Here is a 27,506-nt window from a genome sequence, read left to right as displayed (position 1 = left end):
AGATCCCTAATCTTGTTAACATATGCCCTCAAGGTAATACCCTAGTGAAGAGTTTGGGGCTAGATATTCATCGTTTGTGTGTCCTGTGCATTATAGGATATTACACAGCATCATCTGAGGCCTCTACCCACTAGAGGCCAGCCCCAGTTGGCAACTGGGGTTGTCCCCTGCCCCGAGTTGGGACAACCAAAAATGTTTGCAGACACTGGCCAATAACCACTGGGGAGCAAGTTACCCCCACTCCACCCGCCTCCATTCAGAACCACAGCTGCTGTGTATACCAGGGCTTTATAATAAAGCACATCACTTAAAAGTTGTTTTTGTTTCAAATAGATGACATTTCCACAGTTAATAAGTAAAGTACATCAAGATCTAACAGTCAGATTTATAAAGCACATGTATTCCACTTGGAAGATGTACAAAACCACTGTCTTTCCAAGTTATTCATAGAGCCAACCGCCTTTCTGCTAAGGGTTGAGAATTAGCATACAGAGTCATAACCTCAACTGCTCTTTAAAAGTATTTAAAAGCAATCACGTTTTTCACAGCAAGTCCTCTGGTGCACTCCAGAATCAACCCCTGCATTACAGTACAGACCTGAAAAGAGGGCTTTGAGGAAAACAGCAAACTCCAGTGGTGGGTTTAATCATTTCAGTTTTTTCTTCCCTCTCTTGTGCAAAAGCCAGTAAATAAAATGTTTCTGAAAAGGTTGCTAAAGAGTTCCAGCTTTCGTCTGGTGTTCTTTAAGATAGGAGGTAGCAAGCTCTTAGGAGAATTTCCCAGCTATCTTTTCCTCCCTCACTTCAAATGGGGATCCAGGAGACACCCCCTAAAGTCAGTCCTCAGCCCAAAAGAACAGCGTCTGCCAGTTGCATGAAACAGACTGAAGCCTGCAAATTGAAATGATGGCTACTCCTAGCCCAACATCTCATTTTTTCATTTGTGAAAAAGGCTGGGATTTGCAAACCTCTGGGTCTCAAGAGGTGAAGGCTATGCTAGTCAACTAAGAGCAAAAGCTCTATTCCCCCTCACTTTTAAAGGAAACCCCAGGTATAAACGTTTTGGGGACTTTACAGAGTTTCTCAAGTACATATAATGTTTAAATTTCCACATTAAATATGTAAAACGAAAACAATAAAATAAAACACAAAACCTTTTAAATAACTTAAGCCCAGGATATGAAAAGGGAATCATGAATAGACACAACTGTTACTTTTCAAAGAACCTTAGCTCTTTATTCAAACAAATATTTACACAATTGAGGGCAATGGTACCGGGGATGTAGCCATTCTGTTAAAATAGTGGGCAGCTCTAAAGGTTTATTTATCCCAAATCCAACTACTCTGTTGCTATCCTACCAGGAACCAAGAATTCAAGAGCTCTCAGGGCAAAAGTTTAACTAACACTCTGAAACTGTGAACTTCATTTAGACCTCTCCCAGCTGAATTCAGATGTTAGAATCTCGGAGACATATCTCAAACGCCTAAATTAAGCCAAACTAGGAAGCTTAAAGTTACGCGTCCAATACTTGATAATAAATATCTGTAATTAATACATTCATACAATGAAGGGAAATGTGGCTGACATATTTACACTAAAAGTACGCCACATTTTTATGCCTCTTCTTCTAGTTCCACTCCCAGCTGCGTCTGGCTGTGACTAGCTGTGCATTCTAGAATTGTTGAGAGCTTCTTTAGAGCAGCAGAAGGAAGGCTTCTAGGGATGAGGGCAGGGCCGGGCGAGAGGATTTCCAGTCCCGGGAAAGTCTACCGACATAAAAGGCTGAGGGCACAGTTCCCGCTTTTACATGAGAAAGGTAGATGGGTAGCAGGTTCGACTTCAGAAGCTCTTTCAAACAGGAAACCCCAAGTCTGGAAGCGACAGCCTGTCAGCCTTTTAATTTCCTGGCGGTGGCGGGAGTTAGCCAGGTCCTCGGCGCTTTAATAAGTGATGACTGCTAGAACTAAGTTATTCAATGTACCAGCAAACATTTCAAGCTGCGCCTCGGCCGTGCCAGGCGCGGGTGAAACAGGGGTTCAAAACATTCTCTAATTCCAGCCGCTATCTCTAGGGGTGCGGAGACCGCCCCAACCATAAATTTTGGGGGGCACCCAAGGCCAAATGGGAATTTGAGTCTCTGGGCGGTTCAAACTAGTGAGCCCCACTCTTGAAACAAAGTGAGCCAGGAGGGCAGCTAGCTAGATATTTGGGGGAGGGGGTCTTTTCTGAATTCCGCGCCCATACCATCCAGCAGCGGACTCTTTCCTCCGCCCACGGCGACAAAGCAGCTCTAGCCCCAAGATCCCGATCCCTCTCTCCTTGGGTATTCCAGTCTTCTCGGCAAAAGTTGCCTCAGGCTCCCCCAAATCCCGCCCGTTTACTACAACAGTTCTGTGAGCTGCTCTTCCACCCCGCCACTCCCTCCCCAGGATCCTCTCAACCGAGGTCCACCCATTCTTGGGGTTCGGGGCCCCAGAGGCTGCTCAGCCCGGGCTCTGCTAACCCCAGCCCGAGCTTTTGTCCCTGCAGCCCACAAGAGAAGCAAGAAACTCTGCGTCCCCGGCAGCCACTCACCGTCTCATCTTCTCTCCGCGCCGCCGCTCTCCGCCGGCTCCAGCGGCCCTCGCCTGGCCCTCGCCCCGCCTCCCTCCCACCCTCCCTCCAGCCCCGGACCCCCGGCCCCGCCGCAGCTCCAGCCGCAGCCGCCCGGCCACTCAGCACGCGCTGTGCGCAGCCAGCGCGCCCCTCCTGGCCCCGGCGGCCACTGCCTCCTCTCCGCCCACAACCCTCGGCCGCGCAAACGGGCGGCGACCAACTCGGCGGCGGGGGAGGCAGCGCCCGGGGGATGCGGCCCGGACGCGCGGAGCCTGCGCAGCCCCTTCTACCCCGCCGGCCGCCGCCTCCTCCTCACCTGGCGCGTCGGCGCGGCCGGGTCCCCAGGGCGAGGGAGGGAAGGCGCGCTGCGGGCACCCAGCCGCCGGGTGCGGTCCCCCTCGGGCCGCGGTGGTGGGCTCCGCGCGGCTCGGTCCTGTGCCCCGGCCCCCTTCGTAACCACCGCGGCGGGCACCGAGGGACTCGGAGCAGTGAAGTCGGTGAAGGTGCCAGGCAGTTTGCAGTTGGGGCTTTTACTGCTGCCGCAGGGGTCTGGCTGGTCTCCCCATCACGGGGCGCCAGCTTCTCGGAGCCGCGTTTACAGCCGCGTGGTAGAAACCTTGTGGCAGGCTTTCCTAATGAGCTGGAAGAGGGCGGGTGGGTACACGTCCTCGAGCGACGATTTCCTCGCCCGACGGTGAGGTTTCTACCGGGAAACTCCAGGTGACCTCACCTCCTCCCGACAGTTCGCCCGCGGGCAGGTACCTGATGCGTCAGAAAAGCAGTTTTGCAAAATGGTTGGGGAACGGCCTCAGCGGAGGATTTTAAACTAACTTGTACTGATTTCCTTTCAGGTCTTCTCTTGAAAGTTTCTATATTTTCCAACGCGTTTTTCTCGTTGCTGCAACCAATGAAAACAATGCTGATGTGAACGGCGGGTGTCTCCACGGAAAGGGACCAAATGGACCCAGCGCGGCCTCAGTCGATCTCCGCACGAATGAGTGTGAGTGAACCTCTTCCAAGTTCTGGGTGAATCTCTGGGCTTACAAAGAGGCAGGTCGTCGGCCCTCGCGCAACTCACAACAGCAAGAAAGAGCACAATAAAGTGCAGACTAATTTATGATCACTATGGCTTTGGTTGGCCAAGTCGTTTTAGCTCCTAGCAACAGTGTCATTAACAGTGTAGTGACAGAGATAGCTGATGTTCAGGATGGTTAATAAGCTTCCGGATAATGTATACAAAGTCCCTGACACCACGAGTGGCACTCAGTAGGCACTCAACAAATAGCTTATTTTATAATGCACTTTTCATTTGTGCAAGTAAAAGTCTGACTTCTAATTTATAGGAAAGGCTCACCTATGAACTGCTTGGTGTTTTACAGGAATTAGTTTCCCCTGTCTTGGCTCTTTTCCCCACAGAAACATACAGGAATCAATCCAACACTTAACTGCTCCAGCAGTTTCCCCGATTGGATCATCCCATCACCATAAAATCATGTTATTTCTCCCATCTTAAAAAACTCTCTCTTGAATCCACTTCCCCCTCCAGCCACTTGCTCCTTTTTTTCTGCTCAGCCGCAGCAAAACTCCTTTAGACTTATTAAGAAAAGCTGTCTCCAAGTTTTCTCTACCCATTTATTCCAATTGGGCTTTTGCTTCTGCTCTGTCCCCTAGAACTCCTCCTGTCAAGGTCAAACTCCTAAACTGGACAATTTTCTCAAGGCTCATCTCACTCGAACTATGAGCAGAAATCAATGGTGGAACATTTTTCCTCCTGGAAAACTTTTATTTGGACTTCCACAACTTTTTCATGTTTTTTTTTTCCTACTCCATTGCTTGCTCCTTCTTAGTCTTCTTTGGGAAGAAGATTGCTTGCTGGTCCCTTCTCTTCTCCCAGTGTCTGAGCAGTAGAGTCCCCAGAGTTCGGACTTTGGATCTCTTGTCTATCTACACTCACACCCTTGGTGATCTCACGACACTAAAGATCACATATGTGGTAATGACTCCCAAATTTTAACTCCAGCCTGACCATCTCTTCTTGAACTGCAGGCTCCAGGCTATTGCCCAGTTAGATGCCTACTAGGCTACTCCCACATAACATTTCTGACACTGAAATCCTGAAATTCCTCCTTCTGTCTCCCAACTACCCTGTCCCAAATGAAGTTTTCCTCATATCAGGCCAAAAAGCTTGGTGTCATCCTTGACTTTTCTATTTCTCTCACATTTCAAATCCAATCCATCAGAAAAAATTTTTTCAGCTCTACTTTTAAAATAAATCCAAAATTCAACTACTTAACCACCTCCACTGTTAATTAACACCCTAATTTACCATCACATCTTGACTTTATCCTTGCCCTGTTTCTAATTTTGTCCCCATGAAGGAAGTTCTCAACACACTGCCAGAGCGATCGTTTTTAAACATTGAGACAACTCCTATCACTCCTCTGCTCAAGACCCTGCAGTGGTCCCCATCTCAATCAGGGCTAAAGCCAAAGGCTATAGAATGGCCCGGAAGGACAATACATGATGTGCCATTCTTTGATTTAAGCTCCTACTTCTTTCACTTCACTCACTTAGCTCCTGCCATAATGGCCTCCTCAATATTCCTGGACTAGAGTCCTAGACAGTATGCTTCCATCCCAGGGCCTTTGTGCTAGCTGTCCTCTCTGCCTGGAATTCCTCCCCCACCCCAAGTACCAGTATGGCTTACTCTCTCACTTCCTTTAAGACACTGCTCAAACGTCACCATGTTCCTCAGGTCTATCCTGACCACTCTACTTAAAATTTAAAAGGCGTTCCACATACTAGTGAGCTTTCTTTATTATTTTTAATGACAGAATGATCACCTTCTATCATATTATAAAATGTATTTTTCTATTGTGCCTATTATCTGACTCTCCTCACCAGAATGTAAGTTCTGTGCAGGGAGGGATTTTTGTCTGCTCTCTCCAGTGATATAGCCACAGTACTCCTAAAACGATGCCTGGCATGTAGTTGGTGCTCAAAAATGAATGACTTTGACCCAAAGCACTATGGGTGCAAACATTTCGCGGCCTCGAACAATCCCAGCAAGACTCCTGACTAGACAGACATCTCAGAGACAGTCGTTCTCCCTCTAAGGTTCTGAGGAGAATGTTTACCAACACAACACACCTAGAATGGCCATAGTTAGGTTGACAATATTCATATCTAAGAAAATATAGCTAACAGTTGTTGAGAGCAATAGTTACTGTATCTGCCAGGTGTTTGTCCAAATATACTACAGTCTTAATTAGTTTAATCCTTATAACAACGCTTTGAGGTAAGTACTGTTACTACTTCCATTTTGTAAGTGAAAAGGGTGAGGCACAGAGAAGTAAATGGTCACTCAGCTAATAAGTTTGTAGAGGCAGAATTGGACACAGGGCAACCTGGTTCTAGAGTTCATGCTCTTCAATACTCCCCTCCACCTCTTCTCTAAATAGGAATGATTTCAGAGAAAACATCTGTATAATGAGTAATTCCAAATCACTAGACCAGAAAAAAAATGATCCTCATTGACCTTCCTTCACCATCTTGTTTTATTTGTTGACATCTCTGTCTCTTTTACTATAGCCAAGCTCCTTGAAGGCTAGAGGGGTCATTTTATTCACATTTGCGTGAACCACACTCCAAGACTTGGTGCATGGAAGGGGCTCAAAGAATATTCGTTTAATGTGATTTTGTAAAGTGACCAAACTCAGCAAAACATCTCACTTGCAATGAGTTAGTATGGTTTTCAAGAGTTTTCATAATGCCACAGCAACCTGAAGATAGAAGAGATCAACAAGGTACAAGGGTTATATTAAATGTGAAAAGCAGACCCCAACATCTTAAAATGTATAGAAGGCGCTCAGAGTTTAACACCTATCATTATTGCAATAATTGTTATTACCAGAACTTTTTATAGTTATGATAGTTACGCGGGCCTCTCACTGTTGTGGCCTCTCCCGCTGCGGAGCACAGGCTCCGGACGCGCAGGCTCAGCGGCCATGGCTCACGGGCCCAGCTGCTCCGCGGCATGTGGGATCTTCCCGGACCGGGGCACGAACCCACGTCCCCTGCATTGGCAGGCGGACTCTCAACCACTGCGCCACCAGGGAAGCCCTATGGTGGTATTTTTTTAAATAGAAAGAAAAAATAAAAAGACATGAGCACTTTCCTTCTACTTCTTCCATTTCCTGGGTTCTTTAAAACAAAGTGACCTATTTAATCACAGATCCAGCCACACCTACCTCTGTTGCCACACCTACCTCTGTCTGCCATTCCCTGTTGTCCATCAGGGATATTGTGTTGTAAACTACACAGCAGAACTTCCTTCCCTGTTCCCTTCTCTAGGATCTGTAGTGGTTACAGTACCTGATGGTACTTTTCTTTAGCCACCCCTCTCAGCTAAGGAAAGGTGAAGTGTTGCATACAGTAATATGATGAATTATTTATGTATTATTTCATTTGGAATTAGTTTTCCAAATAGCTGGTTGGACTTAATTAGCTCATGTCCTGAATCTGTACATCTTTTCCTCTCTCTGCAGTAATAACCTAAAAAATCTTTGAAGCTGTTAACTTGGTCATTCTCAACTCTTGTCCAATTTGTGGAACAACTGTTTATACTAAAGTTATCTTTAATATTATGCCTATAAAAAGAATCAGGAATTTTTTATTTGCAGAGTGCAGTGGAAAGATCATTGATTTTAGAGTCAGGGAGATCTGGGTTTAAACCCTGACTCAGCCCCTTTACCAGTCAGGTAATTTGAGTGTGTTATTTACCTTCACTGAGAACCATACTTCTATTCTGGTAAATGGGACTGATAACACCCAACCCATATGTTTGTGAATTAATGTGATAATGTAGGCACCACTCTTTGCACAGGAGATAGCACCCAGGGATTACTCAAAAGTGTAGTTTCTTTTTTTTTTTATTCTTTTCTTTTTTAATGAAAATAGTATATATTTAAGGTAGACAACATGAGTATTTTATGGACATACACGTAATGAAATGATTGTAACAGTCAAGCTAATTAACATACCTTCTCACAGTTACCTTTTTTATGTGTATAATGAGAACACCTAATACCTGCTTTCACCAAATTTCCAGTATTCAACACAGTATCGTCATGCTGTCACATTAGATCTCTAGATCTATTTATCCTTTAACTGCGACTTTGTACCCTTTGACAAACATCATCCCATCCCCCATCCCCAGCCCCGCCTCCTTGCCCCTGGTAACCACCTTTCCACACCTACCTTCTATGTGTTGTAATCCACCTTTTTAGGTACCACATGTAAGTGAAATCATGCAGTTTTTTTCTTTCTGTGCCTGGCTTTCACTTAGCATAACGTCCTCATCAAATGAGTAGTTTCCAACCACAGCTTGCCCTTTTCTGGAACTGTTATTAATGACATCAACCATTGTGTTGTACTGCCTTATAGACGTTGAGTTCCACTTCATAAACTCCTTTTAGAATTTAGTGCTAGGGACTTCCCTGGTGGCGCAGTGGTTAAGAATCTGCCTGCCAATGCGGGGGACGCGGGTTCGAGCCCTGGTCCAGGAAGATCCCACATGCCACTGAGCAGCTAACTCCACGAGCCACAACTACTGAGCCCGTGTGCTGCAACTACTGAAGTCCGCGCACCTAGAACCCGTGCTCCGCAGCAAGAGAAGCCACTGCAATGAGAAGCCTGTGCACCTCAACGAAGGGTAGCCCCCGTTTGCCGCAACTAGAGAAAGTCTGCAACAACGAAGACCCAACGCAGCCCAAAATAAAAATATATATATAATAAAATTTTTTAAATTAAAAAAAAAAAAGAATGTAGTGCTAGGATAAATTTTCTCTCTCAAAAAAATCCAAGTACTTTCATTTCTTAGAAAAGGTATCTTCATCTATTTTAACATTGGATTTGCAATCATTGTTAAGGAAAACTGTGTAAACCAATGTTTCCCTTTGTATCCTGTTTGTAAGGAAGCACAGTGTCAAATTTACTATTAAATTGTACTATTATAAATTATAATTTTTAATATATAGTAGCACAATTCAATGTACTATATTATAATGTATAATGTAATAGAATTGTACTACTATAAATTAAGTTATTAAATTATTGTACTAAAGATTTTTGATTTCTACTCTTTTTTTATGCCTTCAATGCATTCTTATTCCAATCATCTTATTGGGTACTTGGATTTTACACTGTGTTCTCATATATATATTCAAATATATTAAGTATAAATAACACATTAGCTCATCAAATTAACACCAGAAAATTAATCAAAATTAAAGTGGAAATTTATCCCCATGTGCTTCCTTATGTTCAAACTATTAAAAGACTGGCTCTCTAATTATGAGAATAATTTAAATACATTTGGAGCATCTGATTAATTTCTGCATCAAAGTGTTTCTTTCTGATCTGTCTCCATTTTTTTCTGTGAGTTTTATTGGAATCAGGCAGGAAAAGGATGCTCTCTGTGTGTGTGTGTGTGTATGTGTGTGTATCCCCTTTAGATTAACCTATCCCAGCTGTGTTTATCTGGTTTACTTTTCTAATCATCTGAGGACCCTGAGTTGGTCTACTTTTCCTGCATGGCAGATTTAAAACAAGGAGTTTTCTTTGTAGCTTATCTGCTCATCACAGAAAAAAACAGTGCTCTATCAGTGGTAATCCTTGATATTGCTGGGAACTCAGTTTCTCTTCTCTGTTGATCCTGTTTAATTTTTCTTTCATCTGACTTTCACCATCCCTCCAGTAATCTCATACCTTGAATTCAAGTTCCCCTATAATATAACATAATATAATATAACATAATATAATATACTATAATTTATGTATTTATTTTGGAGCCATGTCTTACAGGGATAAGTGTTTGACGTGCCAGATATATACAGACTTCAATGCACTAGAGACTTCTGACAACTCAGAGCAGGGGCCAAGATTCAGATCATGAGGCATGTTAAACACAGAGGCAGATTTACTAAGCATCTACTCTGTTCCACACAATATGCCTAGATTGGTGGGAAGTGGAGATAAAACAAGACATTTACTGTGTGTCTATACATAAGGAATTTACTGCCTAGCATATAACTAATGTGATCATGTAATACAAAATCTAAAGAAAATGATACAAAGGAGTTCAGAGAAGGAGTATCTCTGCCCAATGAGTCTATCAGGGAAGACAATGTGTGTGGCCTTCATATTGAAAGAACAGCCTCCCAGCAGAGGAGACAACATGCACAAAGCAGCTGGGCGGTAAAGGCAGGTTAGGGAAGTGGTGAGTAATGCAGCCTGCATGAACCTACAGTACATGGAGGGAGGCTTGGGAGATAAGATCGAGGGAGCTGGGGGGGTACTTGCGGGGAGGGAAGGGATGAGGCCTTGAATTTTAGATTTTACATCTAATACCATTTTAATTATGTCATTTCCTTGCTCTAAACTTGCACTGGCTCCTCCTTGCCTGACAAATACAGGAAGAGCCAGTGGCTATGTGGGAAGTGGAAACTGATTATATAGGAGTAGGGTGAAAGAGAAAGATGAGCTCCAGCCACAGAATTTAAACACTCCAATAAAGTGGTCCAGATTCTGTTTCCTAATATGTTAAACAAAGCTCTCAGTCCAAGAAAAAGCTGCTCAATTGAATTTTCACTAAGGGCCCAGTTAAAATACTGAATTTCTGCCCACTCCTGACTGCCATCCATTTTTTAATCTTTGGATGACTCCATAGTTACAGATCCTGAGTTCTCACAGAAATAAGTACGAAACAGGTAACTTTTGACTATTATGGTCAAGTGTTGAACTGGAAATTCAGTGACAATATTCCAGTGAACCAATTGTGTCACCTGGGACTTAGGGCTACTTGCTTGACCTTTTTATTTATTTTTTTTAATATCTTTATTGGAGTATAATTGCTTTACAATGTTGTGTTAATTTCTGCTGTACAACAAAGTGAATCAGGTATACGTATACATATATCCCTATATCCCCTTCCTCTTGAGCCTCCCTCCCACCCTCCTTATCCCACCCCTCTAGATCATCACAAAGCCTCGAGCTGATCTCCCTGTGCTATGCGGCTGCTTCCCACTAGCCAACCATTTTACATTTGGTAGTGTATATAAGTCAATGCTACTCTCTCACTTCGTCCCAGCTTCCTCTTCCTCCCCTGTGTCCTCAAGTCTGTTCTCTACATCTGCGTCTTTATTCCTGCCCTGACGCTAGGTTCATCAGTACTGTTTTTTTAGATTCCGTATATGTACGTTAGCATCCGGTATTTGATTTTCTCTTTCTGACTTACTTCATTCTATATGACAGACTCTAGGTCCATCCACTTCATTACAAATAACTCAATTTCGTTTCTTTTTATGGCTAATATTCCATTGTATGTATGTGCCACATCTTCTTCATCCATTCATCTGTGCTTGACCTTCTTAAATATTTCACATTATGGAGGTAATTTCTCTCAGGGGAGTTGTGAAGAGAGGTAGTAAAACATTATTACATACCACCCATCTCTGACTAGATATTTAGCATCAGTGCTCAAAGAGTTCTAAGTGGTTGTTTGAAGCATTTATTTCTGAGATACAGATAGTGATGCTTATGACTGGTACAGTTCTTTTAGACTCATTTGAATGTCTGGCTATTCACAAGAACTAGGCATTTCTATGAGTTACAAATATGCCTAAAGAAGGTAATCGAAATTCATTTACTGTGTTTCTCAAATGGGAACAAAAAGAAATTCTATTCAAAAGGTCCTTCTCTGGGTCTTCCCTGGTGGAGCAGTGGTTGAGAATCCACCTGCTGATGCAGGGGACACGGGTTCGTACCCCAGTCTGGGAGGATCCCACATGCCACGCGCGGAGCGGCTGAGCCCGTGAGCCATGGCCGCTGAGCCTGCGTGTCCAGAGCCTGTGCTCCGCAACGGGAGAAGCCACAACAGTGAGAGGCCCGCGTACCGCAAAAAAAAAAAAAAAAAAGGTCCTTCTCTTATTGTTCATCTCAAGAGGTTGATCTCCAGGGTATGTGTTATATTTATAACGTTGACATAAGAATCTCCAGAAATTTAACGTGGGTAGATAGATACACTCTACCTTTAATGTTAATATTAAAAGTTAGCTTTATAGAAGGTGTATGAACCTGAGAACTCACAAGAGGGAAGTTACAGGTATTGAAATGAATTTGCTAGTCAAGAAGGCAAATGCGGATATGATTAAAGAGTGCATTTCCTTCCCTCTCTCCCACCCCTGCTTGCAGAAGTTTCTGTGGCTCTCCCGCTGGTTCCTCTCCAAAAAGCCCTGATAAGGTCTGAGGACCCCAACAGCTGGAGTGCTGGTGGAGGGAAATCACCTACATGCTCTTCATTCCTCTGGTCTGTTGAGCATTGATGGGCAATGTTATCAAGACAAGCCCTGATGTGGTTTATTGGTTTGCTGTCTGACAAGCTAGTTTTGTCTTTCATCCTGTCTGGCTCCTGAGTTAATCGAAGTGATGATCCAGGTGGGGAATTCCTTACACAGGCAATTTTGAAGGATCCATATGGGTGGAGGGCAACATTACCTCTAATGGATAATTCACTGGCAGTTAGTCTCCAAAAGAAAGTTTTATCTCTCATGGGCTATCAGCATCCATGTTGAATTCCCTATGACTTTGTAAATAGTTGAATGCGTTGATCCTATTGGAAATATCAATCCCTTGTTTTCCATTCGAACTGCTCCCAGCTTCAGTACAAGAAGGGACAGGATGAGGTAAAGGGCAGTTGCTGAGGGATTACTCAGTATTTGAAGCTTGCACTTATGGCAGGGATGTGATGGCCGGGGATGACAGGAGTAAGCAGACATTGGAATGATAAGCTTCTGAATCAAGGCTCTGTTCTCAATAACACAAATTAAAATTTGTAATTATTTTATTTGTCTTCTTTTTTCTCCCCTCATTCCCTCACCTCCCCCACCCCTATAATTCTAAGCTTTGTGAGGTCAAGGAACTTCTGCATTGTTTACCATTATATGCCCAGTGCCTCCCCCAGTACTTCATACGTGACAGATACCATAAATTATTTGTTGAATAATTACATAAATTGGTCTTGAATACTGAAAATCTAATTTCATCACTTCTACACTTAAGAATTCTTCAGTGACTCCTTCAAGACATGAGATAAAATAAATCCAGAATCCTTGTTTTAGTATTAAACAAATAAACAAAAAAGCAAGTCATCTGGTTACTCCAGGTTATTTTCCTAACTAGTAGTTCACTGTTTCCTCTGCCCTCTCCCTGCAAGGAGGGGACATTTCAATCATCATAAATGACTTGCAGTTATTCACAAGTGTCATATTTGTTCACCTCTTTCCTCATAACCAGCAATAGTAAGTGCAGGAATCACACATTCCAGAAAGCTTTTCCTAACTCCACCCAGGTCTTGGTTAGGAGCTAAAGTACTTCATGTGATTGGATTGCAAATTTTCTGTTTTATCATCTATCTCTGCTCAAGACATAAACTCCCTCAGGTTAGAGGGCTGTGATGGTTAATTTTATATCAACTCGGCTAGGCTATGGTGCCCAGTGTTTTGGTAGAACACCAGACTAGATGTTGCTGTGAGGTGTTTTTAGATATGATTAGCATTTAAATCAGTGGACTTTGAGTAAAACAAATCACCCTTCATAACATGACTGGGCATCATCCAATAGTTGAGACCTTAAGAGCAAAGATAGAGGTTTCCCAAAGAAGAAGGAATTCTCAAGATTTTAACATAGAAACACTACATCGCTTTCCAGAGTGTCCCCCGGAACCTGTGTTCAAGACTACAGCATCAGATCTTGCCTGAATTTCCAGCCTTTGGGCCTGCCCTGCAGATTTCAGCCCTGCCAGCCCCCACTATGTAAGACAAGTCTTTAAACCACCCTCTCCCTCTCTCTCTCTTTCTCTTTGTCTCTCTATCTCTACCTCTATCTCTAGCACTCTCCCTCTCTGTCTCTCTATTATATAAAATATAAATATATATATATATTTCTCTATATACATATACACCTCTTGTTGGTTCTGTTTCTCTGGAGAAACTTCACTAACCCAGGAGCTTTCTATTTTAACTCCTGTGTCTAAAATGTAGCACAATAAGTAAATGAAAAATTAAATCTAGCTTGAAATCACCCTCCCTTACTAGAGGAGGACTTTGCAGTGCAGAGATGATCAGCTAATCCTGGTGAGGTCAACTAAACCAGGTCCCGAGCACATCCCTGAGCACCCGCTCCCCGTCCCCTGGTAACTTGCTCATCTGATGCATATTAAGAAATAATAAGGAAAATACACACTTTATGAATCTATTTATTTTGTTGATGATGGGGAACACATTACAAAGATTACAAGCAGCAATGTGAGCCCTGTGGATTGGAGAGCTACTGAGTTGGAGCCCCATCCCCGACCCTGCAAGGAGACAGTAGGATCAGCTGCTCTTCTAGAGCACCTAAAACTTCATGCCTTTCCCTCTGCGTCCCATCCCACCCCTTTTTGTGTTGGTCCAAACAAAACCTCAGCACGTGCTCAGTGGGGCATGATCAAAGCTCCAGGCTAGAATTGACAGCCTCAGCCTATCTTCCTGTTGTTTGCTGGACTCCCGGGTTTATACTGGGAAATGCCAGGTCGTCCCCAATATGCATCACAGAGAGTAGGTACTCATAAATATTTACTGAAAACCTCTGAGGATGAAGTGCACACAAAGGGAGATCTCACGACACGTTGCCCGTCGCCAACTCTGTCCTCCTTGGGCTCTTCTCTCTGGGCATTATCCTCCTCCATCAGGATCTTCTGCTGAATCTCAAAGGAGAAACTGGGATCGATGCCAGCCTGTGCTCAGCAAGAAAAGAGAGATACCATGAGTGGGAAGCTGGAAGCTGAGGTGACCTCTGAAAGCTGAAGGTCAGCAGAGCTAACATCTGGGAAACACAAACTGCTGTCGAAATTGAAAAACAGATATCCTGGGTCATCCTATATTCCCACTGCTGACTATCCTTTAGGAGGACAAAACTTTCACACTATCAACACTAACCACCACCAACCACCACCGACAAAAGCACACTTTTGGATAAAATAATTAGAGATTTTTTTTAAAAATGGATGCTGGCAAACAATCAATGGGCAAATATTTAGGCAAAGAGAAGAATCAGTTTTTCACATAGTTTCTGCTTGGGGTTTACTGTTGCTTATTTTCTATTTTTCATCCCATGCTTATTATTTACCAGCATGTTAGGTACTTTGTCTTTATTATATCATTTAAGTTTTACAAAATCTCATATTATAGAAAAGGAAGCCAATGTCCTTGTTCTTAAGAGCTCCCCACGGAGCTCCTGACTTTTAAGTCAGAACTCCCACATCTCTCATATGTCCAGTTTTCTCTGCAGACTCAGGGCTGCCTCAGGAGATGGTGTGGTCCCACCATCATGTTAGGGTTCCCATTTGTTTGGTACTTACTATGCCAAATATTTCTCATTTGATTTTCACGATGACTCTAAGATATGGCATGAGGAGGGGAATTCAATTTTGGACATGTTGAGTTGGAGGATATCTGTAGATCTTCCAAGTGAAGTGCAGGGTAGAGATCATGGCCATGGCTGGAGATGTATATTTGGAGGATGCAGATATATTTTTTTAATATTTTATTAAAATATTAAAGTTCCTGGGAGAAGATGGAGGGGACGAGGTCAGCTTACAGTTGGAAGGTTGGCCTTGATGAGGATATATATTCCTCATTTCAAGAGTATGAATAAAGGAAAAGAGAGGGGGATAGATACCTACGTAGGTCAAGAGCTATGTGATGAAAAGAGTTAAGAGTACAGGATATTTACATACTGAGGGCTTCAGTCTTGTCAATGAAGTACAAGGCCAACTATTCCATTGAAAGTCTACCAACTGGAATATTTTTGTAGGAGCTAAATGCTGAAATATAGACTTCCATAAGTTACATTAAAAAGAAGCTTGAAAAACTTTTGTGCTACAAATAATACCAAGAAAGAAAAAAACACAACCCACAGAATGGGAGAAAATATTTACAAATCATATATCTGATAAGGGACTTGTACCTAGAATATAAAAAAAAACTTAAAATTCAAAATGCTCATAGGATCTGAATAGATATCTCTCCAATGAAGATATACACATGACCAATAAGCACATGAAAAGAAGCTGAACATTATTCATTAGGGAAAAGCACTTCAATACCACAATTGGATACCACTTCATACCCACTACACTGGCTATAACGTAAAAGACAGATAATATCACATGTTGGAAAGGATAACATGCTTGTGGGGATGTAAAATGCCACATGGGAAAACAGTCTCTCAGTTCTTCAAAAGATTAAACACAGAGCTGCAATAAGACCCAGGAATTCCACTCATAGGTATATACCCAAAAGAAATGAAAACATGTTCACACATAACTTGAATACAAATGTTCATATCATCATTATTCATAATAGCCAAAAAGTAGAAACAACTCAGATGTCCTTCAACTGGTGAATGGATAAATAAAATGTGTAAAATAAAATGTGTAAAATAAAATGGTATATCTGTATAATGGAATATTATTTGGCCATATAAAGGAATGAAGTACTGACACATGGTCTGACATAGATGGACCTTGAAAACACTATGCTGAGTGAAAGAAGCCAGTCACAAAGGATCACATACTGTATGATTCCATTTATAGGAAATGTCCAGAACAGGCAAGTCTATAGAGACAGAAAATAGATTGGTGGTTGCCTAGAGCTCATTGTGGGGAGTAGTGGAGGAGGGGTAGGGAGCGACTGCTAATGGGCATGGGGTTTCTTCTGGGGGTTGATGAAAATGTTCTAATATACACTGCGGACAACTTTATGAATGTATTTAAAAAATACAGAATTCTACAATTTAAATGAATGAATTGTATGGTTATGGGAATCATATCTCAGTAAGCTGTTTAAAAAAAAAAAAAGAAACTTGAGGAAAGGACTATTGACAAAGGCAAGACTGAGGAACACTACTGAAGACCAGATAATAATAACAGCCATTATCTTTGAGGACTCGCACTAGGCTAAGTGATTTCCCTGCATCATTTCCTTTAATTTCACCATGAACCCATATATATTAGATCCTTTTCCCTCATTTTACAGACAATACAATTAAAGCTCAGAAAACATAAGGAACTTGTTCAAGGTCAACAGCAAGAAAGAGACAAAATGTAGCCCCCGGTCTGGGTCAGTCTGGAGCCTGTTTCTTAGTACCTGCACTATGCTGTCTCCCACAGGTTTTGCTTTTCTATTTAGCTTCAACTTTCTAGGTTCAGCACAAATGCCAGTGTCTTTAGGCCAACCTCTTTCTCCCCAGCACGCCCACAATTCTCTGTCTACCAGACTTAGAGTGGTAGACAGCCTTTTCATCTCTGAGTTAATAAAGAGATGTAGAATAAATGCATCAATAAATTAGCACTCTCCTTACCCTCTCCACACTCAGGAGTCCTAGAAGCATGACCATAGCCCCGTACAGAAAGATTTCCCCAGGCTCAGAACACTGACTAAGAGATTAAGTAGCCAGGAGCTCAACTCAGAGATAATGCATCTTTCCCTTCTCCTCTTCTTGGAGAGGGTAAGAAGAAAAGAACAAAAGCTAATCTCAACTCTTAGATAGAGAGATGACACCCACCCCTACCCCTAAGCTGGTTCTGTCAGGTTTTGAGATCTTGATGCTACCTGCCAACTTTCCTCACCTATTAACTACAAATAGACCTAAATTAGCCCCTGGCATGTAGTAGGGATTCAAGAAATTTTATCTTCCTTTTCCATTCATTTCACAGTCCCCCACCCTGTCCCCCACATGGCACTTACTGTTTACGTGGAACCTCTAGTCTGGAATGGGGTGACTATAAAAGAAGGGACAAAATACAAAGCTGGCTCACTAAGCCGGTCTGGGCTCGGTGATCATAGCAGAATCCTGGGGACCATTTAAGCTGAGGCACTGAGTGGCTCCTGAGGAGACTATGATATCTGTTTACATATATCCTAACACTACGTTTATTTTCATAATGTGAGAAGCAGCAGAAGAAAAATAATTCTTTATAGCAAAATATCCCAATGTTTATGTGGGCTTACATTGTGCCAGACATTGTACTGGTATTTTTTTTAATTGAGGTAACATTGGTTTATAACATTATATCAGTTTCACGTACAGCACTATAGTCTGACTTCTGTATATGCTACAGTGTGCTCACCACTAAAAGTCTAGTTTCCATCATCACCATACAGTTGACCCCCTTCATCCGTTGTGCCCTTCTCCTCTGGTGACCACTACTCTGTTCTCTGTATCTATGTATGTTTGTACTGGAGTCTTTATAGACATCGTTTTGTCCTCACACAACCCATGGTTCTCTTATTGGACAGATGAGGAAATAGAAGGTAGAAGAGCAGGAATAATTTCTCCAAGGTCACTCAGTCAGTAAGGGGAGGGGGCCAGAAACCTCCCAAAGGTCTGTGTGACTCTAATGCCAAGTCTCTCCATCTCTCCCTGACACCTCCTCCCACATCATTTCTGTTACCACCAAGCACCATTTCATGGAGGCTGTTCTGCTAAAAACAGTACAGAGGAACGCAATTCTAACATGAAAATATGTTTACAAGCAATCATCCTATATCAATGCAAAAATACTAGATTAAACATTTAAAAACAGGACACAATACCACATTAAGATAATGTACCATGAGCAAGTGGGATTCATTTCTGGAATGCAAGGATGATTCAGTATTAGGAAATCTATTAATATGAGCATGACATTAGTAGATGTAAGACTAATAATCACATGACTATTCCCTAGATGAAGAAAAAAGCTCTTGAAAGATGCTTCCTGATTAAAAAAAAAAATTGCTCAAGAAAATAGGAAATGATGCATATTTCTTAAAGCCAAAATTGTGTTTAATGGGGCAATATTAGGGGAATTTCTAATAAGATTAGGAAAAAGTCAGGAATGTCCACTATCTCTGTTACTATTGAACACTGTCTGGAGTTATTAACCAGCAGAATTTAAAAAGAGAAAACAATAAGGGGTACAGGAATTTAGTTAAAAGAAGTAAAATTATTTTCAGGTGATTTGGTAGTTTACCTAGAGAGCCTGAGAAAATCAATGATAAACAAACACAAACGATAAAATGAATGTAGTCTTTCTAAATGCTAAAGATAATGTTACTTTTAAGATAATTTCAAACAATTTCAGAAATAATTTCAGAATAACTTCAGAAAAGCTGCAAGGATAACACAAAAACATTCTTTCTGAAACCATTTGGAGGTACGTTTGGAAGGTGGTGCCCATCACTCCTGAATAGTTTAGGACATTCTCCAGATAACCACAACATAAGGATTAAAATAAGGAAATTATCACTGACGAACACTGAATTCACAAACTCCATTCAAGTTTAATCATTTGTCCCAATAATATTCTTTATAGGCTCTAACATAGGACCATGCGTTGCATTTAATGGTCATGTCTCTTTATCTTTTTCCAGTCTGGAAGAATGCAGCATGGGTGGCCTCTCATAGGCTAATTTATCCTTACTCGCATCCCCTCTGCACCAAGGGTGCTGGAAAAGGCAGAGAGTGACCGCAACCAAATGCTATCTTGTCAGACATATAGAATGATTAACTGCCTGAGTGGGTAAGGAGATGCCTGGAAGGTATGTTATGCTTTTATCTTCTTTTATTTTTTACCATAAAAGTTTTAAAGCAGACTGTAAAAGTAGAAGTATATATAACCATTCACTCTTTGCTAAATTCTTCTGAGTTAGGATGTTCACAAGAAAAAACTGTCTTGTTTCCAAATGGTCTCAGACACTCTCTCCTAAATTAGATTTAACAGTATATCTCTTAGATCAGCATATTCTCAGGTCTCTTTTGATCTTCAAATAAATCTCAGTTAGGGAGCTTTTTCCTAGATTAAATTTTAAACAGGCACACGGAGAGCACAAATATCCCCATTGTGTTAGATATGAGTCCTAAGTAGGTTTAAAAAGTCTAATCTGACTGCCTGAACGTTCTGTTAGGAATTCTTAGAAATCTGTCAGATTACCACTAATTCCATGGGGCGGTAATTTGAATTTTTTGTTAGATTACTTCTCTTTGTTTTTATTTTATTTTACATATTTTTAGATAAATTTATTTATTTAATTTATTTATTTTTGGCTGCATTGGGTCTTCATTGCTGCACACGGGCTAGTTGTGGCAAGCGGGGGCTACTCTTCGTTGCAGTGCACGGGCTTCTCATTGCAGTGGCTTCTCTTGTTGCGGAGCACGGGCTCTAGGCACATGGGCTTCAGTAGTTGTGGCTCTCGGGTTCTAGAGTGCAGGCTCAGTAGTTGTGGTGCACGGGCTTAGCTGCTCCGCGGCATGTGGGATCTACCCGGATCAGGGCTCGAACCCGTGTCCCCTCCATCGGCAGGCGGATTCTTAACCACTGCGCCACCAGGGAAGTTCCTTGAATTTCTTTATACGTAGAGCCTACAACTACTTTTGCCTAATTATATTTTATGATAATCAAATCATTAGCTTTCATCCATATTGACAGTCGACTGTCTGAAGGTGTTTGAAAGCATAACAGGTATGAAGGTAAAAGTTATACTATGCTTGTTTGTTGAATCTTTGTCCTCATTATGTTTCCTGGATAACTTACTTAGATATATTATTGGATAGTCCTTATTCTTTCAGTTCAGATAGCTTTCTTTTCCAGACGCGCAGGCTCAGCGGTCATGGCTCACGGGCCCAGCCGCTCCGTGGCATGTGGGATCTTCCCGGACCGGGGCAGGAACCCGCATCCCCTGCATCGGCAGGCGGACTCTCAACCACTGCGCCACCAGGGAAGCCCTAGATAGCTTTCTTGAGCTAGTGTAAATAATGACATTGAGAGTTCCCAAGAAGGTTTTTTTGTTTGGTTTGATTTGTTTGTTTATAAACAGCAGATTCTAGATTTCCTTGAGTGCCTGGGGTCCATGCTTCATTAAGTCGACTCAATGGAAGTGTTTATGGATGTTGATATTCTATTTTCTAGTCATCTCCTTGGTGGCAGAATTACCCCCCCCTTTTTTTGCTACCCCTCTTTGTGGGAGCCATTTTTCGCAGAATAGGTTGGAAAGAGAGAAGGGGGTTGTGGGAGGGGTCAGTTACTCTTCGGGGCTGCCTGGAGGCAAGGTGACACCTGGGAGTTTTTTTAAAAACTACAGATTCCTTAACCCTACACCAGAATTTCTAATCAGAATCTATGGAGGTGGATCCACTAATATGTATTTTTAAGAAGTTTCCCAAGAGATTTTTCCTTGACTAACATTGAGAAGTTGTGTTCTACACATTGGTTTAGCAGAATGATCCCTATAAAGACCTAAGAGTTGGGGAAATGATGCTCTATATCTCCTTCTTAGCCAGCCGTAACTTGTATTGGCATATACATTTAAGAAAAGTCTATTTAATCTTAACTCAGCATTTCTCCAATTTATTTGAGTATAGAACATACTTTTTTTTTCTTGATGCAACATATATTACTATAGCACACCCAAAAGCACAGACTTTGTGAAATATTGGTCTAGAGAATATGACTCACCCTGTCACCCCCTCTTAACTGTTAACAGTCAGCAACTCTTTGATGCTTGGCAACTCAGTAATAAATGTAACCACAGCTATTCATTAGGACTATTACACAAGGTTTCATAAAGCCTTCATGCCCAGTGTTATTCTCTGGCTCTTCCTCTGCTTAATCCTGAACTTTAGATGAAAAAAAAAAACAAAAAACTGAGAAGAGTTATGGTAATTAACATACATTGATTGCTATGTGCCAGGCTCTGTTCTAAGCTCTTTGCAGGCATTATACCAGGTAATCCACAGTCCTGTGAGTAGTTTGTATTATTATAACAATGTTTCAATAAGATGCTGGGGAGGGGCTTCCCTGGTGACATAGTGGTTAAGAATCCGCCTGCCAATGCAGGGAACATGGGTTCGATCCCTGGTCCGGGAAGATCTCACATGCCGTGGAGCAACTAAGCCCATGCGCCACAACTACTGAGCCTGCGCTCTAGAGCCCGCGAGCCACAACTACTGAGCCCACGAGCTACAACTACTGAAGCCCATGCACCTAGAGCCCGTGCTCCGCAACAAGAGAAGCCACCGCAATGAGAAGCCCGCGCACTGCAACGAAGAGTAGCCCCCGCTTGCCGCAACTAGAGAAAGCCTGCATGCAGCAACGAAGACCCAACACAGCCAAAAATAAAATTAATTAATTAATTTTAAAAAAAGATCCTGAGGAACAGAGAGATTAAGTAGCCAAACCTAAGAAAATACACAGTTAGATAGTGGTGAAGCAGGTATTACAGACATTAAATCCGACTCAGATTTAAAGCCTATCACATTAACCACTCATTATTTTGCTTGAGCTTTACTCATCCATCTTCCTCTACATGCTCCTCCCTGAAAGTCTCATTCAGCCAAAGTTTGACCTTGGCCATGGCTTCCTAAGCATGGCTTCCTTGCTCTCTCTTTTGAACCACAGACCCACCTTCTTAACTGCTTGTTAGATATCTCAGGGAGGAGCTACAGCTGGAACCTTAAGCTCAACATATTTCTAATAGAATCTCATCTTTCGTCTCCAAACTTACCTCTTCTTTTGTGTCCCCTCTTTCCAGTCATTCATGTATGTCTTCATGTGACACATGTGAGCCCCTACTATGTGTTTGTACTGTACTCTGTTGAGGATACACAGAAAAGTGAATAAGACTTGGGTTTTTACTCCTAGTGTCTACTGCTCCATAATGTCAGTGAATGCATGCTCTATCATGTCCTCCTCCTCTTTCTCTGTTATGTCCTTCCAGATGAATCTCCAGCAGCTATTTTAGTCTCTAAATTATTTGTAAATTATATTCACTTGAAAGGGAATTTGATTATCCTGGATTATTTTCCTACAGCAGGTCACTGGCACATCCACAGGTCCTATGGCAGATGGTATTCTAACGAGGGCAGCAGCATCCCACATGCTCTTCTTACAAGGTGATGTCCATAGTCCTTCAGCATGAGGTGGGGTCTACATTTCCTCCCCTTGGATCTGTGTGGGCCTATAGCTGCAGTGGAAGTAATACTAAGTGATACTTTCCAAGGCTGAGTCCTAACAGGCAAAACAGCTTTGGCCTGGCCCTTTAGGGATGCTTGTGCTTGGAACCCAGGCCCCAAGCCGGAAAGACTACATAGAAGGTGTTTCAGGTGACAGTCTCCACCAAGGACCCAGCTGACAGCTAGCACCAACTTCTAGACTAGGGGGTAAGCAAACTTTCAGATGCTTCCCGTTCCTGGCCTTCAATACACTCTAGCTGGTGCTGAGTATAGCAGAGACAAGATGTCCCCTCTGAGACTTATCTAAATTGCAGATTTGTGAACACCATAAATATTGTCATTGTTTTAAGCCACTGCATTTTGGGGTGGCTTGTTAGGTAGCAATAGATCACCAGAACAGGTTGCCTACCTTTGTTTCAGTCAGCTATTGCCAGGGACCGGGTCCCCTGGCAGGAAGCTCACTGCCTGGAGGGAGTTGTTGCCAGAGAGGCAGGCATCATGATTAAATGTCAGTTATGTTCCATGTTTTTTAAATGTTTAATGCTCTCTAGCACATAACAAAGTGTTTTACATGGAGTATATGTCAAATAAATATTTACTGAATTGAATTCAAATATAGTGTGATAGTAAGAACATGCATTTTACTGTCAGATATACTAAATTTCAAACCACAACTCTAGATGCTACAGCTCTGGGGTAGGGAGTAAATTGCCTTCCCAATCCTCAGTTTCCCTTCTTCTGAAACTGATATGACTATTAAAATACTTAAGGCATGTAAAGTGCCTAAGAGTTTGTGGTTCATGGTAGATCTCTCTCCCAATCCGTCCCTCACTCTCCAATTTTTAAATAGGAGACATAAGGATAAAATGAGAAAAATTGAAACATGATTATGAAGGACACTGAATGCATGGTTAAGGTCTATTTTTTAGGCAATGGGGATTATAGAGATGTGATATACATAAGATAATTTTTGAGAAGATTAATATGCCTCTAATGTGTAGAATGAGAAACCAGATAGAGAAAAATCACTTAGGAAGCTAAAGTCAGTGTCTAAGCATGTTAGGGTCTAAATAGTATCTTAAAAATGTAGTCAGGGTGATATCAGGTCTGGATTAAATGGCAGGATGATATTACAAAGGAAGTTTCCATAGACTGAGTTGGAGTCTACAGAGGAGAAGCATAAAGGACAAGAGAATCCAAAACTGACAACAATATTGTGACAGCATCTATTAAAAATTATTCACATGGGATACCCTAAGATCCAGCAATGTCACACCTAAAAATCTATCTTATAAAGAAGTGATAGCAAAAGTACTTAAAATTATATGTGCCAAGATATTTACTGCAGACTTGTTTGTGATAGCACAACGTTAAAAAACCGAAATCACCATCAGTTAGGTAATGGTTAAGTAAACTATGGTATGTCTATGCAATGGAATCATGTGAGTAAATCTAAATAAACTGACCTGAATACATTTCAAGTGAAAAGAGAAAGTTATAAACCAATATGCGTAATGTCATCTTTTGTTAAAAGCAGAAGAAATGCCTAAGTGTCAGAAAAGAAAGACTGAATTAAAGGCTATTTGGGAAGAACTTATGTGATTTTTTCAGAGTTGCTGATCATCTACGTTATTACATTTTAGTAATAAAATGCATGTCATAAATAATAAATATGAAAACTGTAAAAAAAAAGAAAAGAAACACTGAAATTCATGCTGTTTTCCTCTGGGGACTGGGAATGTAGGGGTGTGGGGTGGCATGGTCTTAAAAATATTTGAATAATTTGTATAATTTTCTGTTTTGGTATTCTTCATTTTTTTTCTTTAATAAAAACTTAAAAACATTTTAAGTTTGCAAATTCCATACTAATACAAGCAAACAGTATCGTTAACAGAAACAGTTGAAGATTCGGGGAAAGATGATGATTCCACATAGGTTAATGTGTAGTTGGTAGAAAGAGCTGAATTGTGATGGGAGTTGTGGTAGCTATTGGCAGTGGTTGAAGGTGTACGTGAGCAAGACTTCTGGGTCCTTCTCTGGCAAGGAACAGACAAGAGATGTGGTCCACCTGGGCAGAGCTCACAGCTAAGACTGCAGTCAAAGGCAAGACCCCTGAGCCAACATCATGGAAAACAGCACCACAGATCTTCTCTGTTTCGGTCCATCCCAGAATTGGAGGGAATAACTCTCCCTGACACAGCCTGTTCATGCTATCTATGAGATGCCCTAATAATTAACTCTGGGCCTTCCAACCTAATATGAATGTTGGTAGGTAATGCAACATCTTACTGGTGAATTAGTCTTTATGAATTTATCTATCCCCAACTTGAACTTAATTATGTTTTTAACCTGGGGTATATCTATACCTACATACATGTCTATATTTGTATCTATATTTACATCATCTATATTATCTATATATCTGGCTAGATGGATAGATATAGATAGATATCCCTATCTGATATTCTCATATCTCATATGAAATAATCAGCATTTATTCAAATTTATATTTGAACACTACTAGGTATTGGGTCATATTAAATACAGGATAAACATATTATAAAAATGGAGCATTACATCGGGCATTACAGTGGTATGTTATAGAGCCAGGGTTTTATTACAGGAGTACTGATTGCTTCTCCAGATGGATTTAAATTGACGGCTCTAAGAAAATTTTTGCCAAAGATCCCCTTCTAGCTTATCGACCCCAGAAATGTGCTTACCACTATTCCTGGGAATATCCCATTTTCCTTCACGGCTTCAAAATGCTTTGGCAAAAAAAAAAAAAACCCAAAACAAACACGTATATTTTATTAAGTGAATATTATCTGACTTTTTTTTTAGCCCAATAATGACTATTTTTTTAGTACATGAAATCCTCTTTTAAAATCTGTTTAATATACCTTCCATTGGGTCATTATTAAATAATACATTAAAATTTTTTTAAATGCATATGCAAAATGATTTGGAGACGTCCCTACAAGATTTGTGATTCTACTGTCTACCGTTTCCTTTTATTTATCCTATCTGAACAGGCATAGAGATTAAAAAAACCATGTCATGATGACTTTCTTTTCTGTTTTTCTTTACAAAGCTAGAAAAAAGGCATAGAAGTATAATTAGTTGCCCAAGATCCTATAGCCCTTCATGTAGACAATGATAATCTTATACTCTGGGATCTGTTGCCTCTTTTTGCTATTTTCCTTATTCGTGATGTTTAGAAACAAAAGACTTATATATGCCCCCAAAGTTATATATATATATATGTATATATATTTATTTATTTATTTATTTATTTATTTATTTTTCATCACTGATATGAATCCATATGCTGTTTCATAAATGCATCTCAAGTAAAGAATTTTTGATTGCTTTAACTATGTCATTCTCTTTTTTTCCAAGCAGAAATACCAGCGCTGGATTTCCTGCTTGTCCTCATGCCGTATATGCTGCCAAGCTACTCCAAAGTGAAAATGGCAATTTCCTTTACAAATTACTTTGTGCTCCTGCTATTAATCTAATAGAGATACGGAAGTGGGCGAAAGAAAAGAAGCTGCTCTTCTGGCAATAAGGAACAATCCTGAGATCAAATTACACATTTGTGTAATTGGAGGCCTACTCCAAATTACACATTTCTTCATATGGTTTGGCTAAACAGTTGAAGTTGAGAGTAGACCCTGACTCTATCTCTTAGGAATTAGAATCATTTATAATCCCTGTTTCTTTTGACTAGTTCTGCCAGTTGATGATAAGATGTAAGACAAAATGAGATAAAAATAAAACAGAATTTTTAAAAAACTATTGTGAGTTTAAGATCTAGTAAAATAATGTGGGTAGTCTTCTAGAATCTAGTTAAATAAAAAAAATAAATAAAATTCTTAGAAATATAAGATATCAACATTTTTTTAAACAAAAGAACAATGGAAGATCCAGGAAGATAAGAGAGGACAGGAGTAAGTTTGATGCCTTCACGCAGGGAGGTGAAATCATTCATCCCCTAGTTTGAGTTTTCCAGTGGTGATGATGGATTCGAACAATCCGTCCAAACCTTTTCACCCAGTTCCTCTCTTTACCAATTGCAGGCCTCTGCGATGGGGCAATGTGGATGAGATGTGAGAAGATAAATGACTCTCCAGAGGTTTCTGTGAACTTTATCCCTAGTATCTTGGCTCTAATGCTGATGATAGAAGAGAAATGTCTTAAATTCTGGGTAAACAGTCACTTAACTACTCAGAACATTTGGAAATTAGAAAAAAAAGAAGGAATATTTTTCTCTGTTCATTTTGATTTCATAAGTAACTGAGTTTCCTTTTCTCTGTCTAAGAGAAAAGATCCAGGAGATGCTGACTAGATTGTAAGCACCAGAAGATCACTATGATACACTCATTTTTATATTCTACTGTGTTTGGCACTTGTCAGGGTCTCAATAAATATTTGTTAATTTGAATTAATTGAATTAATTGAGTAAAAGAGGAGGTATAATCTTTTAGAAACAAAAACAATTTAAAAATCTTGATAAGAAGTTTAAGTACATCATTCAATCTGTGTTCATAGATCAACTGAAAAGGGGGAATTAGAGAGGGGAAGTCAAAAGATAATCTACTGACTGATATATAATTTGGGGGTATCCACTTCTCCTGTCACTTGTGGGAAATATCACCAGCATCTAAATCAATCCGTGCACGTAAGGATAATGGGGATGGGAGCACAGCAGCTTCCCTTAGCTCCTGTTTACAAGTCCATCAGTTGCTGTTGCTGTAACCTTCGTGGTCTCTCTCTCCCCTATTTGACTCACTTTGTCCCAGAGAAGAAGCATGTCT

The 27,506-nt window shown here is 41.1% G+C and overlaps 1 protein-coding gene and 1 pseudogene across 9 annotated transcripts in view; one reads left to right on the top strand and one right to left on the bottom strand.

Annotated features, from left to right (window-relative positions):
- The window catches only part of PHLDB2 (pleckstrin homology like domain family B member 2), a 246,037-nt gene that overhangs the window by 126,424 nt on the left and 92,107 nt on the right, over positions 1–27,506 (bottom strand). For 6 of the 9 annotated variants that reach the window (XM_029215012.1, XM_029215017.1, XM_029215008.1 and 3 more), the window contains exon 2: positions 14,279–14,428. The gene's annotated coding sequence lies outside the window, so the exon portion shown is untranslated. Of the gene's footprint in view, positions 1–2,574; positions 2,634–2,911; positions 3,131–14,278; positions 14,429–27,506 lie in introns of those variants that run through there. The other 3 variants (XM_029215013.1, XM_029215009.1, XM_029215011.1) reach the window with 2 other exon arrangements.
- Positions 1,723–27,020, top strand: LOC114890276 (annotated as a pseudogene).

Source organism: Monodon monoceros, unplaced genomic scaffold, assembly GCF_005190385.1.
Source record: "Monodon monoceros isolate NGI ecotype Baffin Bay Population unplaced genomic scaffold, NGI_Narwhal_1 Super_Scaffold_11, whole genome shotgun sequence".
Lineage (NCBI taxonomy): Eukaryota > Metazoa > Chordata > Mammalia > Artiodactyla > Monodontidae > Monodon > Monodon monoceros.
Note: the sequence above shows the minus strand (reverse complement) of the source record. Positions and strands in the feature narration are given on the sequence as shown.